General features: G+C 42.8%; 1 protein-coding gene across 2 annotated transcripts in view; it reads right to left on the reverse strand.

Moving 5' to 3' along the window:
• Window positions 1-9163, reverse strand: part of OXR1 (oxidation resistance 1) — a 629370-nt gene extending 620207 nt beyond the window's left edge. Inside the window, exon 1 of one of the 2 annotated variants that reach the window (XM_075582481.1) lies at window positions 8999-9163. The gene's annotated coding sequence lies outside the window, so the exon portion shown is untranslated. The remainder of the gene's footprint in view (window positions 1-8998) is intronic. The other variant, XM_075582482.1, reaches the window with a different exon arrangement.
• Window positions 9164-17694: the final 8531 nt, after the last annotated feature.

Raw genomic sequence — 17694 nt, forward strand, 5'->3', positions numbered from 1 at the left:
GCGATGCCACCGCAAAGTGAAATACAACTTTCGCTAGTGGCGACGGGTGACATCACGCGTCGTGTCACCATCACGGGCACTATATGCGCGGCCTAAAACAGAATGGATAGATTTATCTTCATTTTTTTTAGTTAGGTCAGCTAAGAAGCCTTAGGCTGAGGCCCCAGTGCCTCAGCTGCACGCGTGCCCGCGCATGCAGCCGATTCCCCGGTCTGCAGTGAGCTGCAGGAAGAGAGACCGGGGGGAGGGGGGCATAGCGGGGAGTGACGGGGGCGCAGCCATGATGTCACCCGGCAGGTTCGCCCTCATTGGCTGAACCGCCGGGGGGCGTGGCCTAGCGCTCCTTTGCGAGTCCTGCTCTCAAAATTCTATTGAGAGCAGGAGCAACTCTCGCCGCAGCTCTGCGGCCCCCACCTCGAAGCGGGCCCGGCGCCATTGAAGGGAGGGCTCTCGTCCCTGCAGCATCCGCCACAGTGGGCGCTGCAGTAGCATGCAGGGACCTGGACTTAGGTTGCGCTTATAGTGCCGTTGCCTGCGACAGTGACGTCATGCTGCGGTCGCAGGAAAAATCAAATTGACTTGACTTCCAGCGACTGTGACCAATCCGTCGCTCCATCACGTTGTGTTTACTATAAGGGCACGCAACGGCTTCAAGACATTTGTTTTGAAGCGACGTTGTGTCGCTGTCGCTGGCACTATAAGCGCAGCCTGAGAAAAGAAGTTCAGTGACTTCGAAGAACAACTCAGATTTTTTCCTACAGGGAGCACTTTTTCTGAAAATGTAGATATTGTATTAGGGCCACGCATAGATTTGTATTGTGGTCATTTTTATATTCTTTTGGTCCCACTCTTTGCTCTGTGATCTAAAGCAGAACTTAGATACCCTACAGCTGTAGTAGTTTTGGCGGTTCTGATGTGAATTTAGCAGGTTTTTGTTTCTAATCAATTCTAGACCAACTAAACTGATGTTTAGGCCTTCACAAGTGATTTTCCAAGTCAACATTTTTTGCAGTAATAAGGATATTTTGTTGTATCAGGTAATCCATGTTGTAGGGCTGCACTGATTTTCCTTTTAATTCCAAGTCAGCTTTAATGGAATATACTGTAGGATTGGTAGTAGAGGGCTCAGCACTTGCCTGTCTATGGCTTGGACCATATCTTCTAAATTATCAAGGATGCGTTTGTTGTCTTTTTAGTCAGTAAGAGAGGTCGTTTAGTGATTTTCTCTTTCCAAACCTTTAATGTTGGGTTTCCGTGTATGGTACATCTCTGGTGAGACTGGTGGAACGAGAGGTATAGTTTCTCTCCATAATGAGATAAATCGGGTCTAGAGAGCACTCTCTATGTTTGGGACCGAGTCTTTGCAAATATGTATTAATGTATGAAAGTGAGGATGAAAGGATCTGCAGCGTATGAGGAGATGTTTAAACTCTCTCAGGGTGCTAAGCTATATTAGTGCTACATAACAAATGGGATGTAGGCACCCTCTTGGTGACTGAATGAAAAGTATAGTAAACATGTTATCCGTGGACTATTGTAGAGACTACCAATAAATAACTGAGATTAAACTTCCGCTCACTCTTAGATAGTATCTCAAATATAAACTAAGGTGCATAGGGAGAGAAAAGACTAAATTGTTAACAATTTTTGTAAGAGGTATAGCTCCCACACAGGTCCCTCTTAATTGCACTTAAAGTACATATTAGTGTTTATATAATATGATGAAGTCATCAGGAATTAAATATTCCAATAGAACAGGATGTACAATACACCTTATATGTACCACTGACTTATAAAGGAAATATTCAAAAATAATACATTTTTATTCAACTAAATATCGATGCTCGTGATTAATTTACAGTGATGTTAAAATCCCCAAGGGGAGGAGCATTGCAAAATTTTTGACATTGGTGTTTAGTCCCACAGATGATTCCTATAGGTCAAGCAATTAAGAATTGTATATGATTGTAGGAGGACATGTGCAGAGGTACACAATGGAGACTGTTGTAAGGTGAATTCATAACAAGGCTTTATTGTGCCTGTCGCTTAAAACACAGCAAAAAAACAACATAAGCGAAACAAAGAAAACCTATCTCTGCTTTGGAGACTATCTACACATATACCTCAGCCCTCTCTGACTGGGTTGGTTAGCTAGGCTCTCTACCAGCCCCAAATATATAGCATGAAAATAAGCAGATATAGAAAGTCTCATAAATGAAAGTCTTATCTGTTCCTTGTGGTTTGGAGGGAAAATCTTCTCTGTCCCTGGTTCAGCTCCCTTTTCCTCAGGGTGTGTCAGCATTCAGGTTTAGAAGTTTCCCCTGTGTCTTGAAAGCAGCTCTGCTGCTTCTTCTGGCAGGGCTCAAAACAAGTGTCTCCAAGTTCAGCTAAGGAGTCTGCTAAGGAGTCTCTGCTCTGCCTCCAAAGTTCAGCTCAGGTGTCAGCTAAGGAGTCACTTCCTGTCTCAACAGACAGGCTTTTCTAAGCCATCTAAATCAGGCAGGTGGTGTTAGTTAATTGCCTACCAGCAGTTAACCACCACACTGCTGGATTAGAGGCACATTTGTGAACAGGGATAAGTCACCTGTTACAATGATATAATTGCAGCAGAATCTCTATAATATTAACAGTTAACGCGCTATTAATAGTGTTGTTCTGGTGGTATGAGTATGAGAATGTGGTCTGACAGTGTTTATTGGTATTCCCAAATAACACGAATGTACAGTATAGCCAGTCAAAGCTGTTTGTAAAAAATGGTTATAATAGATAACTACTGACTCTCCCAGTAAGTGGGATATAAACACACCCTACATATATCAGCAGGTGACCACTCCTTACATACACCCCTCCAGTGTAATTAATGGTTAGCAAGATAGTGATACAACGTTAGCATGTGATTTAATGACACTATCAAGATTTTAAATATTATGGTTTATTGTATTCATAAACAGGACAGTGAGCTAATACAGATCAATCATATTATTCCATTAGTACTGTCAGTAAACATTAAAGCCTGAGCAGCATATTATAGGAATAATAACAGTAACCACATAAAACCTGTTGTGCCATAGATATTATCAGATGAACAAGTAACCTTATGCAATGTACTAAAATCGTAAGGATTACAACAAAGTAGCTAGTTATCGCAAGTCAATACAAAAGTGCCAAGGCACTGATAGATACATGTATCATACATTGTATCAATACGCTTAACACAATATCCTACGTTCACTCAATGTTGGCAAGGCAAGTATAGTCTACATGAAACATATACTAAGTATACTGCTCTGAAAAAACGCTACTGCTAGGATTCTCTGCTGGAGCTATTATATAGTGTCAAAGTGCCATTGTCACTTGAGAAAGACCACCATGGTCGAAACGTTGTGTTGGCTCAATAAATGAGTTTGGATATGCTAAATCCGTTGTGCCCTGTGTTCCTTTGTTCATCTATCCAGGACTGATTGCAGGCTTTCGTGCAAACACTGGAGCACCGGTAACTGTATCATTATTTTTTCTACTTTGAGGTGTGCAGCATTTCTCTCAATTGTCTAAAGAGTCTTTGAGGACATCACACCAAAGGTAGCGGTATCATGGGGAGCTAGTAGATCAGGTTGTATGGCAATATCATTGAACACTATATGATAGCTCCAGCAGAGAATCTCAGCAGTACAGTAGCTGGAGCCAAATCACTCCTTGATCTGCCAGGCCCTGCCCTATATTCCACCTGGGTGAGGGGGCACCATCTAAGAACCAATTGGAGACCACCTCTGTCATGGGAGGAGTCAACCACAACCTGCTTTACTTCAGTTCCACGGAGATGAGCCAGAGGAAGGAGCTACCATGCCTTATTGCTGCTTACTACCACTACCTCAGAAAAGAAAGAAATATGTTTGCTTTGGAGTTGGCTAAGTACTACTTGCCGGGGGCTACCTGGTAGTCACTTTTCACGGACAACATCACCTGCACTGTGTCTGCCAAAATTGCAGGCTCCCTGGGGGCGACGCAAGCCCCACCGTGTGGTGCCAGCACTGCGGGGTTTTATTCATGTGGTCTTCCAGCACTGGGCCATCCAACGCTGCTTTCCAGCCAATCGACCGGGCCTCCACACCAACCAGTGCTTCTCCTGCAGAGTCCTATACTGCCACTGATATCGTGTGCCCGTGGGCCCCTGGCCATCGCATCCGAATGCCCATGTGGTCCAGTGCCAAAGGTACCTACTCTGGCGCCAAAGGTACCTACTCTGCCCTACCCTGATTTGTACACCACGGGGCCACCCATGAGCCCTGCTATCTGCTAGCCGAGGCTCCAGTGTACTGGTGCCAGAGATGACCCCCGCTGTGACTCTGCAGCAATAGCAAGATCTCCCAGAGGGGGGGGATTGGGGGGGAGAAGCGCTACATTATAATAGCATGTCCATGTGCATGCTTAATTTTGTGAACATGTTTTATTTACATATAGATTAGCATCTTTGTGAACACGTTCTAACTCCCCTTTAAACAGACAATACTAAATATAGTGCAGCCATCTTAAATTTTTATTGTGGTTAATCTTGGATCCAGAGATTATTGAATCTGTCTCGTGTCAATTTAACTGCGAGATGGTTTTAATAATCTAAGCAACAATGTACAGTATCAAAGTATTTTGCAACTATTTTGTGCATTTTGGGTCAATGTGTGATTTTGGGAGTGGAAACAGGAGCTATAAGTTAGGAGGGATAATTTAACCGACACAAGCATGTTTTGCAACGTGTCAAGATGAATACGAATCCTGATAAATAAGTCTGTTTTTTCCCCCTCCACCCTGGCTCTTAATGTTAATGTAACGATGTAAAAGGATTATATGCACCACACTGAATGGAAACAATAAAAATACACAGAACAAAATTGGAAAAATAAAATATATAATAAATATATTAGGATCATAGTCACTGTGCCGATGTGTTTTTAGAACTTTGTGCATAGTGGAACATATAAAAAAAAACTGTATAATGATGACTGATTAAAATAATGAATGAAAAATGTGGATAAAATCTTCAATACTACATATACATAGACAATCTGCTACGTTTCATCATCTATTTTGTTGAGGTACAATATTGTATTGGGTAAATAAGGTTTCGATGATTGTTTAGTTTGACTTATTCCTAATTAGTGACCATGTACAAAGCAATGTAAACAGTTGAATAATACAGGCAAGAAGACATGCCTTGGAAAGCCGTCAAACCTCTGTAACCAAGGCACCGAGAAGGTAAAATAACCTGCCTAATGTTACAAATAGCTCTAACTACAAGTCTAACTACTTAAGAGGTTTGTGGCTTGTCAACAAAAACATTCCTTCTACATATTTTATACAACAGAAAATTAACTATTTACCTACTTGTATGATTTTTGAGTGATAGAAAATGTATAGTATTATGAAGATAATTCACATGTATTAATTATAGTGTCGGTGCAATTATTATAATGGTCAAACGTTAAAACCCATCATATGGGATATTAGGAAAAATGGTGTGTGCCTTATCAATACTGTATATCTAGACATCGATTTTGGTCAAAATGGTTTTAATTAGAGTAAAATTAAGTATTAGGTACTGTATTTAAATATCTACACTAAACATAAAGAAGCCCACCGCTCAGCAATGAAAATGAGTGTGGCTTTATAATAATAATAATAATAATAGCATGTTCTTGTATAGCGCTGCTAGTTGTACACAGTGCTTTACAGAGACATTTTGCAGGCACAGGTCCCTGCTCTGTGGAGCTTACAATCTATGTTTTTGGTGCCTAAGACACAGGGAAATAAAGTGACTTGCCCAAGGTCACAAGGAGCTGACACCAGGAATTGAACCAGGCCCGCTTGCTTCAAACTGTCAGTGCCAGTCAGTGTCATCACTTACTGAGCCACTCCCTCTCCCTTCAGAGGGGAAGGTTGGGATTAACAAAGGTACCTGCAGAGGGGATGGAGAGGAAGAGTCCCTTAAATCGGTACACAACCACTAAAAGAGAGGGGCCGCTGTAATTGCTATCTAATAACCCATTAAATAGGATACCATCACTAAGGTCATTTGAAGGGACTTGCACTTAAGCCCTGTTTGATATTAGCTCTGTTAACTGCGGGTGACTAACCACCTATTACAGGGTAACTCTGGTGGGTCTCTACTCTGCTTTAATCGGACCACTGATACTGAAACACTCATATGCTGTACTAACTGGTCAGAGCGGTGCTTCTAAGATCTTCATTATACACACTGTATCTGATGACAGATTACCTTATAGGAGACCATTACTAAGGTCATCTAAAAGGATACAACCAAGCTCTATCTTATATTAGCTTTAACAACGGTGGGGGATTAACCACCTATTACAGGATACTTTGGCTGCTTAACAGCACTGAACTAGCGAGCCCACATTACATTCATGTGTGTAAGTTTAGCGGCTTTCTCCAGGACGGACAACCAAATAGATTGTATCCCCTATTTTACTATTTAATACTGTTTTATATTACATGTGTAACCACTGTTATTTATTATGTGTCTTGTGTCCCTTTATTTTATGAACGTTCTATATAAAAGGTTAATTTTTACATTCACCTATTAGACTACTCAGCACCACTGCTTTTCCTTCCTTGAGTCATACATTTTGCTATTTCCATAGCTACCTCCATCATATAGGTCTATTTAATGGGTTACTCGATCTCATTATAGCTATATCTATAGCAATTACAGTGCCCCTCTCTTTAAGTGTTTGTGCACCGATTAAGGGACTCCTCCTCTCCATCCCCTCTGCGGGTACCTTTGGTACTGTATTTAAACTAAATAATATTTTATGTCATAAACACACATTTTTTAATGCCCATTAGTCTTATGTTTTTATATACCTATTCCCATAAAGGTTTACAAATTATATTAAAATAATTGCAAATGAACTCAAAGTAAAACAATAAACTTCAGTGTCCATCAGATTCTGACATTTGATGATACCTAAATTACTTTATCAAACACCTTTGCTGTCATAGGGCTCAGTATCACCCCATGTCATTGATATGCATTGTTGGACCTGTGGCACCAAAGAGGTGAAATATTATTAGCAGAGCTACAGTAGGAGGAAAGTAATGGTCTGGTAAACAAGAACATTAGGAATGGATTGAAAAATGAAAAAAAAAATCATGTCTATTTTATTTTTCATGGTATCTTATACAGTATGTTGTTCTTGCTTAATAGGACATCTTAAAATTCAGTTGGTTGCTTATTACAGTAGGTCCTTAATATGCTCTTATTTTCCCTTGCTGGTGAAGATTTTAGCTCCATGCATGTGGTCAGCATATTTACTAAGGGCTTTTGTTTTCTATTACAGGAGCTCTTGCCAGAAAAATAAAAGTATCAAGCTTAGTATTAGAAGATCTCTATGTGGGGATAATTTAGCATTGGGAACATGCAATAAATAGGATTTTAGTTTAGACTATGTTCAGAGAACACAGAAAAGGGTCAGGCTATTCATAAACACAATAATTTTTGAAGTGGAAATGTACTGTAAGTAAGGGACAGGCAAAAAACAAAAACAAGAACATGCACCAATAAAAGAACAATGGTAATTAAAATAAAGAAACCATTAAATGACTTGGAATTCATTCACTGTATAGTGTGTATAGTTATTTGCATTAAGCTCTCAGTAGTCAAAGTAACATAGTACTAATTATTTTGACAGAAGTTTTCTAAAGAATGTAAATAAGTGTCTTTTATATAGTTTTCCCCATTCATATTCATTCAGATTAATCTTAACATTATAAAAATGAGAGTTGTAGTCATGTCTAATGGTTAATTGGCGATAGATGGATAGATGGATAGATGGATAGATGGATAGATGGATAGATATAGATATAGATATATATGGTCCAAAACTAAAATTACAGTTAATGGGGGAAAAAGTACAAAGCACCAACATAATTTAAGAGACACAATTTTCAAAGCGGAAATAAGTGATGTCTTTTAATATGAATGAGTCACAAATGTGATAAAAATGCATTCACACATTGTTATCACCCTATGCTTTGAGAATGTTGGTAAATACATAACATATGGCTTAACAATAAATGTTGTAGAGTTGATTTTAGATGAAATGTTGGCATTAGTATATTTCCATATATACATATATATATATACATATATATATATATATATATATATATATATATATATGTATATATATATATATATATATATATATGCAGATTATTTTAATGCCAGTTTTGATCTGTAAAAGCTTTCACTTTAATATAGCTAAAGTACTTGCAAATAATGACCGCAGAACAATAGGACCTGTGTAGTCACTCATCTCAACAGATATACATATTTCAGTAGGCTGATCTGAATGAGAATAATGAGACAGAGCAGAAGTGACTCTTATCCACGAGAATATCAAAGAAGGCAATTGATCTCTTCTACCAACACAGTAGAAAATGCTTCCATACACTATCTGTTCTAAGTTATTCCTCTAAAACCGTCCCTCTTAGTTGTATTTCCATATCCCACACTACACCAAATAAGAATCCTGCCAGCACTCTCCACAAATGCACTTGAAATTCAGTAATCAAAATAAATAACAATGCAATAAATATATACTGTACAGTAGCTCAACAAACTAAGTAATAGTAGTTAGTTACTTTATTATCAGATATTCATCTAAGCCTCCAGGTTTGTGAAATTCAAAACATGTGTTCCTAGCTCCTAAGAAATAACCTTAATCTATTAGGAACAATCAACAACTAAACCCGTGTTTATCCCTTTAGGCATTTAAGATGATGTGTGCAGTTCCTCCCACCTCCCATTCTCTGTCATACCACAGCATACAGCACAAGAACAACAAAAGCAGGCAGCAGGAGCTCAGCTTACCAGCTCTATGAAGTGTTTTTCCCCTCTGCCTTCCCTATCCCATGCAGACATTGTGCTAGATCTGTATGATAATAATGCATATGAATGAACAAAAATGGGAAATGAACTTACTGGTACGCAGGATGTGTTACACAGTGTCCAAGCCTATTCGGCTATGCATAGCCCAGTGCACTGACAGCCTGCTTAAGGACTTTTTGCATTGCATGTACAGTACTGTATCAGCAAGTGCATCCTGGCTCCACTGAGCACATCTAGACATGCTCAGTTTTCTGACCTTCTCAGTCTGGGAACTACCAAGACCTATTCGGCAAGGAGGGGTAATCTGGATTCTACCATGGAGCAGTGTTTCTAAAAATAGCACCTGCAAAAGGAACAGCTGGAGCTTAAAGAAACAGTAACCTGACAGCCTCTGGGTATCAGAGTGTGGTGTGTGACCTGATTCTGTTCATGCTTTGTATTTAACTCCTCCGCTGCCTACAGAGCCAGCAATGGAATGTGTCATTGACAGTGTTATTCCTTATACATTATTACAACTGAACAGGTGGACAATGAGGTTGTTGTTTTAGGGATTACGGAGTGGCTCAGTGAGTAAAGCTGCTGACTGAAAATGACGACACTGAGTTTGAAGCAGGGAGAACCTGGTTCGAATTCCAGTGTTAGGTCCTTGTGACTATGAGCAAGTCACTTTATCTCCCTGTGCCTCAGGCACCAAAGAAAATAGATTGTAAGCTCTACAGGACATTGTCAGCACTATATACAAAAACAATGATTCATTATTTCATTGAATGTCGCTGTATTCATTCTGTAGAAGTGATTGTGATGCATTATTTGACATTTAACCAAATGTGAAAAACTGCTCCCATTGTATAATATTTTAAAGACTTAATGATTCCTGGCCATTACAATTTTCTTTCAATTAATCCAGTCCTCAAGATCACCCGCCCCCCGACAGGTCAGGTTTTCAGGATATCCCTGAAGCAGGGATATCCTGAAAACCTGATCTTTTGGGGGTCTTGAGGACTGGAGTTGAGAAACACTTAACTAAGGGGTCACTGGATATTGTTTGTAATTTGATATTAGATGGCATAGGTGACAAGAGGGGTGATTGCACTCATACAAACAAACTGCTTCTTCGCAATTGATATTTCCATGCAGTGGCCAAACAAATGATCAAAGTGATTGGCGTACATACAACAATCTAATCCCCTTTAAACTGTACATTTCACTTATTTGTTTCCCTTAAAAAAAGAATTGCATATTTTGCAGATTCTGTGTAATTCAAATTGCACGGTATTTACAGATTAAGCTAAATGGTTAATTATACTATGCCACTGTAATTTCGTTACAAAGAAAATGCGGGGATTAGAAACTACAGGTACGTTTTCAGGATCCACAAATAGTCTTACCGAGCAAGAGATTAGATAAAGAGTGTAAACATTATAGCCCGTGTCTCCTGGTCTCCTGTAAGCCCCTTACCTCCCGGTGCAGGTGTGCTAGGCAGCAGAGGCAGGGGGCAGGTGCCGGCAGTGTCAGGTAAGTTGTGCAGACAACCCGGTTCCCGGAAGCTATCGGCTGCTCGCGTAGAAGGGCGCCGACATGACAGTGATGCAGGCGCTGTGCAGTTGTGCATGTGCAGATCACATGAGGCCAGACAGCCAATAGGGCTACAGATTTTCCCCAGCAGAGATATAGATACTTAGCGCGTGCTTGGAGCACGCCAGTCGGAGGTGAGACAAGGTTAGGGTAGGTTGCGTAGGCAGAGAACACCTAGGCCCCAGCTAGGCCCAGACTCATTGTGATAGCTTGTGGCTGCTGCAGGGACTCCCATAGATAGGGACCCTGTCCTGTAGCTCAAAAGTGAAGGACGCGGCTGCGACCTGGCCCATGGCGATCCGGGACCGGATCATCATACCAATACATACAGAGACATTCTTCATGGTGGAACCATCCACGCGAGACACCACCCAACGTAGAGGCGGAGAGTTCGCGGATGACATCACTGGATCCGTGGATCTTACCTTACAGTATCAGCGCAACCGGGTGTTGGAGCACCCGGCAGGTACCTCACCTCGACAAGTGCACCAACTGTACACACGCTAGTGGGGCAGCGCTGTCTCACACACTTGGGTGGGAATTGCTACTTGGGGCTCCAGGCTGGTTGGGTGCCCAAGGGCCTCAGAACGTTGAGGGACTAACACCCATGTGAGTGGACTTGGTGGGGAGTGGGTTATTGGAGAGTACGGCCATGCGTGGCCTGGTTGTTGAGGACTGTGTATATCTAGAAAACAGGGGAGGAGGGTTAGGGAGTGATCGCCTAAACCATACTAATTGTGATAATAAATGTTAATTAAACAAATACAATCGATAATTATAAAGTGGGTGCAACTGTGAACTGTAAAGTGAATCAGTGGAAAAATAAGAGTACAGAATGACTGTACCCCAAAGAAAATTTACTTAAATGCACACCCCTAATTTAAAATATAACTTTTATTACTATTATATACTTGAAACATATATTACCGAAAAAGTGTGTAATAAAGAATAAAAATAAATTAAATCAAATAACATATGCACCAGGAGCACCTCTCATATGTAAACGCTCCTATACAAAGTTGAAAATAGGATGTTAGAGGCTGAAATTGTGCAAGCAGCCAGGGTGAACAAAAGAGCCCACCACATCAGTAAATAGCTCAATGGGTGAGTAAATAGTGCTAACAGTTGAAATGGAGCACTATACTATCCTAGAATAGATGGTTAATACAAATGAACAATACCAATGTATACAAAGAACCATTCTCTCACTGTTAGAATGTTATAATATATGAAGCTACTGTATAATACTGATAGACTGATTGAGAAACACTGTTTTAAAACTGCCCCATAACGGAGGCTGATGACATCATCACGTGCCCAACGCACGTTTCCTCCAATTACGGAGCCTCGTCAGGGACAATTGTGTATATCTGCTTTTCTTTTGCATGTAGTAAAACTGTTACTCTAAGCCACATGTGTTTTATTGCATGGGTTCCTGTAACGGGGTCATCCCACATAGTAGGATCCCGTAAAGGTGGAGGCTACCGCATTGTAGTGAGCACAAGTAAAAGTTCCAGCGCCAAGGAGGACTCTATTTGCAAAGACTGTTTCTATGGGATTTGGATAATCCCAGAGGACTCAATGCTGCAGGACTTTACGATCTAAGTGGATACTCTTAAACTTTTTTCTTGATATATTACTTGATTTTATGTTTATGTTACATTAGATTGTTTGTAAACATTTTGTATATTTGATATATTTGATTTGTTTTGGGGTATAGTGCTATAGTTGTATAATTGCCAGCTCCTGAAAGTAAAAGCACACAGCCACTGAGCGACGATCCCATAGTTTTAGGCAATACAGAAGCAGATTTGTTAGCTAAAAAAACAGCTAATGAGGGACAAGAGTTGTATCCAGAGCAGTGTTTCCCAATTAAATTTAGTCGTGTAACCCTTTTATATTTTGTAAAACAGAATGGAACCCCTTAAATATTTTTAGCGTAGCACATGAAAAAAAAAATGCGCACAGGCGAAACGTTTTCTTGGTTCAAGATAATTTTTTAAAGACCCCCACCACCCCAATACATTTTTAAAAGCCCCCCACCGCGCCAATACATTTTTAAAAGAGCCCCACTGCTCTCTCCCCCAAGTGTCTCTCTCCCTCCCCCCAGTGTCTCTCACTCCCTCCCCCAGTGTCTCTACCTCCAGCCAGTGTCTCTCCATCACCTCAGTGTCTCTCTCTCCCTCCAGCCAGTGTGTCACTTCCTCCCCCCAGTGTCTCTATCACCCTCCCTCCCCAGTGTCTCCCTCACTCTCCCTTCCCTCCAATGTCTCTCTCACCTCCCCCCAGTGTGTTTCTCACTCCCTCCCCCCAGTGTCGCTCCCTCCAGCCAGTGTCTCTCCATCACCTCAGTGTCTCTCCCTCCAGGCAGTGTGTCACTTCCTCCCCCATGTCTCTATCACTCTCCCTCCTCAGTGTCTCTCGCTCTTCCTTCCAGTGTCTCACCTTCCCCCTGTGTGTCTCCCCCTCCCCCCAATATGTCTCACACCCCCATGTCTCTCTTTCACCCCCCCTCTGTCTATGTCTCTCTTTCACCCCCCCCTCTGCCCAGTCTCTCTTTCACCCCCCCCCTCTGTCCATATCTCTCTTTCACCCCCCCTCTGCCCATGTCTCTCACACACAATGACACACACACAATGACACACACACTCTCACTCACACACTCACCTTATCGCACAGCATGTAGCAATGCAAACGAAGTGCTGCATGAGCTGTGCAGCACAGCGCCACCTAATGCCTGACAGAGAAATTGCAGCTACAGACAGACTGCTTTTATGAGAGGGAAATCTGGCACAGAGTGCGGTCGGCCGGTCCGTTGGTGGAAACCCTGGGACTGCTCCACGGAACCCCAGGTTTCCGCAGAACCCCAATTGGGAAACGCTGATCCAGAGGTTAGCGCCTTAGCTACAAGAGCTGCAAGTAACACAGATTCTTCATATCCTGAGGATTTAGGGATCCTTAGTTGAGGGCACTCGCAGAAAAAGACCCCCCCAGCCAGAGGGAGTGTTTAGACAGAATGGTATCATGGGTATATTAAAAGAAGGCCCATTTTTACCATTCCTGACCACACAGCAAGAACAGAGACTGATAAAGTACAACCATGAGATTGTGGGACACATAGGTACTGATTTACTGGGAAAAAAAGTTATACGCGGTAAATACTATTGTCCCCTTCTTAATGCTACTTGTGACAAGATAGTAAATGAGTGTCTGGCCTGTGCACAGATAAACCCAAGACCCAAAGGCCAAAAACCTTTGTTGAAGAGGGTACCCATATCCTATGGACCCTGAATATCAATACAGATTGATTTTATAGGACCCCTATCAAAAGCCACGGGCGTGCATGCCTATGGATTAGATGAGATGTGGTAGATGTGTTTTCCAACTGGCCAGAGGTAATGACTCTCTGAAACTGCACTGTGCTCTGAACGGCCATGGCCCTTTGGACGCACATCTTTAGTCATTGGGGTTTCCAAAAAGTGATCGAAAATTATAATGGGTCTCACTTCATAGGCCAGATTATGAAAGCAATGTGTGGACTTTTAGGGACTCAACAGAGATTTCATGTCCCTTATTATGCACAGTCTGCAAGGCATTGTAGAAAGAATGAATCACACACTGAAACACAGACTGAGGAAGATGTTAGTTACACATGGACAGGACTGGCCTACACACATACCTTCAGTTCTGATGAGTATTAGAACTACAGACTCACAAGCAACTACATTTACTCCATATGAACTTGTATCTAGGTCCCCCCTGGGTCCTCTTTTTCCTTCCCCTTACCTCCGATGCAAGGGGGAAGTTGTGGTGGTGGCTGGAGCAGTGAGCAGGTCGTCGGGAGTTCCGCGGCCCACCCAGCTAGAGAGGGCCGCCATATTTAAAGTTGCACATGCACATTGCCAATTTGCATTTGCGCATTGGCTTGCTAGGTTGCGACGGCCCTTATCAATGCGCGCACATATGTAAGGGATGCGGCAACCAATACCAAGGGAGTTCTGCAAGTGACTACAACATCCAGAAGCCTCTGGGAAGTAGTCCATGTGACGTTACACAGCCAATAGGGCTGCAGCTTTCCACTGGCTGAGGAATTTATACATTTGGCGCATCTGGGACCACTCAAGTCAGAAGAGGGACCTCTGAGGAGCAGTGCACCCCTGTGTTAGGCCAGACCTTCCCCCTTAGTCCCCAGTTAGGCCCCGACTCCCTGTAGCTTGTGGCTGCTATGGGAAATCCCATAGTCAGGGACCTTTGCTCAGTAGCGGCATATAGTCAGGTACAGCACCAGCGAGACGCCATGCGGTGACTGCGGCCTGTGGTCTGAGAACAGATCAGCTACACAGTAAAGATGGTAAGGTGATATTATCCATGCCGGAATTCACCCCACGCGGAGCGGATGCCATCGCAGATGACGACATTGGATCAGACGGATCCTCTTTGTTATTCTACAATACTCGGGTGCTGGAGCCCCGGGCAGGTACCTAACCACGTGCACAACCACTCAACGAGATAGCGCTATCTCCAACACTTTGGGTGGGCCTTGACATTGGGAAAGGGGTATCAGGGAATTGGTGTCTGGCACCCGATGTACTCTGGGGACACTCACTGTTGGTATCAGGTTGGGTCTATCTCACTGTGTGGTTCAGAGTACCACTATTATGGTGTTCAGTAAAGGTTGTTAGCATATATTTGTGTGTGTGCATTATTAGTACTGTTCCTGTAAGAGGATTATCCCACCCCGTTGGGATCCCTTGCAGGTGGAGGCGCTGTCACCCAACGAATCAGGTACACCACAGGCTCCCAGCGGCGGAGGTTCAGGCCTTCTGTGAGCCACAGGTAACGCACCAACCACACAGTAGCCACCACATCTTCCATGGGGGGAGGGAGGGAAGTGTGCTACAAAATTATGACAGGGAGAAATATGTTTATTCACTTCCCTAATGAACTAATCCTGTCAGGATTCCAGAAAACTGCAATCACAAAGGATCAGTAGTTACAGCTGCTGCAAACTCAGTTGCAGGATACCCTACATTTTGCTGCAACAAATTTGGCTAAATACGTGGCAGGTGAAAACAATGCCACAGACAGATTTGTTATGGGGGGATTAGTAATGGTAAAGACATTCAGAAAGGAAGGCCCATGGTAGGGAAATTGGGAAGGTCCTTTCAAAATGTTAAAGAAATTCAGTATTACCATTATTACAGTGCAGAAACTTGTAACACAGAATCCTAGGACACGAAAGCCAAAGAAAGGTATTCAACTACAGTATACATTGATCAATGTAAATGATATAAAGGGGCTGAGGGATGACCATAAGGATACCACTGCTAAGAATTGATATTCTGCTTTGTTTTCTCCCCAGGTGAAGGATGCATTCAGTGGCCTGGTAGAGACTCCTATTTGGATGCACAGAACTCTCTTCCTTTACATACTGTATATTTTTCAGATCCATGGTACTGTGTAAGAGACTCTTTGGCGCAAATGTCCGACTACCAGGAGAAGCTATGCCAGAGGAACGGCAACCACTTCTTCTAAAGATCAAAGGACGGTAGGGGTAGCGAGCCTTCATAATAAAGGTGAAGCCCGGCTACCTACCCCTAAAACCATGCTTCCCCGGCCGCTTATATGCATTCATAAGCTGGGGAAAGTGTTCATGTTTTGACCTTTGTGTGATTTAGGTACAAAACTGGGACTTCAGGAACAGGACCCTAATAATGGATACTGGGGGGAAAAAGGGACCGAAATCTGTATGAAAAGTTTCTGGACTTTATTACTGGAAGAACTGTAATTCTTCCCTGCTAAACAAGCCTGTTTGGTGGGACACGCATGTGTAGAGTAATAAAGGTATTTTCCCTATGCCATGTATTGATAAGCCAGAAAGTTCTACAACCAAGTTTTAAAACAAAGTTGTAAAAACAAGTTTACCACCCAAGTTCCCAAACACAAGTTTTAGAAATGTAATTTACTGATAATATGTATTCATCTCTATGGAGGCAGCCCTGGTAATTCGATTAGCCGGGGTGCCTGCATAGAGATGGTGGATCAAAGGGGAGGATGGGAACAATGAGGTGTCGAGAGGGGAAGAGTGCAGAACCAGGTCCAGGGACAAAGCTCCCAGTGGGGGAGACCCTTTGTTCCCTCCAGACACTATGGAGCCTAAAAAGCAGGAGGTATTGGGCTGGCCAGGGGAAGCCGTTGCCGAGACGGAGCTCATAGGCACAGTTCCCATTGGCCAGTTTGAATTTCTTGCTCTTTGGCTACCTGAGCCCCTAACCACGCCTCCTCCTGTGACGAGTGCAGCAAGATGAGCCTCCAGCTTGTAATTGGCTATACCGTGATTGGCTGCCAATCCCTGTTCCATGTTGGACATAGGCAACCGAGGTCTATATAAGGGATTGCCCGATCAGAGTACCAGACATTCCTAGGCTTGGTCCGGTGAAGCAGAGGCGGGCTTTTCAAAAGTGCATTGCTCGGAATAGCAAAGCACTTGGCATTGTGGTGCTGGAGAAGCCTGGCCTAGCTGAGGAGAAGTTCTAGAGACACGGCCAAGTTCTACAAATGAGCGAAGACCTGGCCAGCGGGGAAACCCAGGTAGCTATTCTGAATATAGTACTATGGTATTCCTGGACGTGGAGTGAATCGGGTAAGCCTTCCTGAAGCAGGCGCCCTGCACCTAGTTGAGGCTAGTGTCTCCCCCAAGGCCCCCAGTGAATGTGTATATTCCCCTGGATTTGTTATTTTGTATGCCTGCTGGTTTACCAAAATAAACATAATTTTGCTCCACAATCTGTGTCCTGCCTAGTGAAAGTGAAAAGGTGTTAAAAGTACTGGTGTTCCGTGATAAGTACATTTACAAAAATCAATATAAGCAAGGTAAATAACTTCACAAAAAGTCTAATAGCAAGTTTAAAGATAAGCGGTTCATAGTCACCACACGCATCGCCAAAGCAACACTAATGTTTCAGGCCTTCCTTGCCCCTTCCACAAGCTTCTATCAATATATTTTGCATATAATGATTCTTTCTCAAACCCCAACTTAGGCTATAGCTTCAGTGTTCACTGCAGCACGTGTGCCTGGCGGCGCGTGCACGGGCGAAAGCCGCGATGTGCGGTCTAGGGGGAGCAATGGGAGGCATGGGGGGCAGCGCCCATGGGGGCTGGGGGCACAGCTATGATGGTCTAAAATACCGGCACTCCTATTGGTCCACACGATC

Source organism: Ascaphus truei, chromosome 2 (genome assembly GCF_040206685.1).
Source record: "Ascaphus truei isolate aAscTru1 chromosome 2, aAscTru1.hap1, whole genome shotgun sequence".
In the NCBI taxonomy this organism is placed as follows: Eukaryota; Metazoa; Chordata; class Amphibia; order Anura; family Ascaphidae; genus Ascaphus; species Ascaphus truei.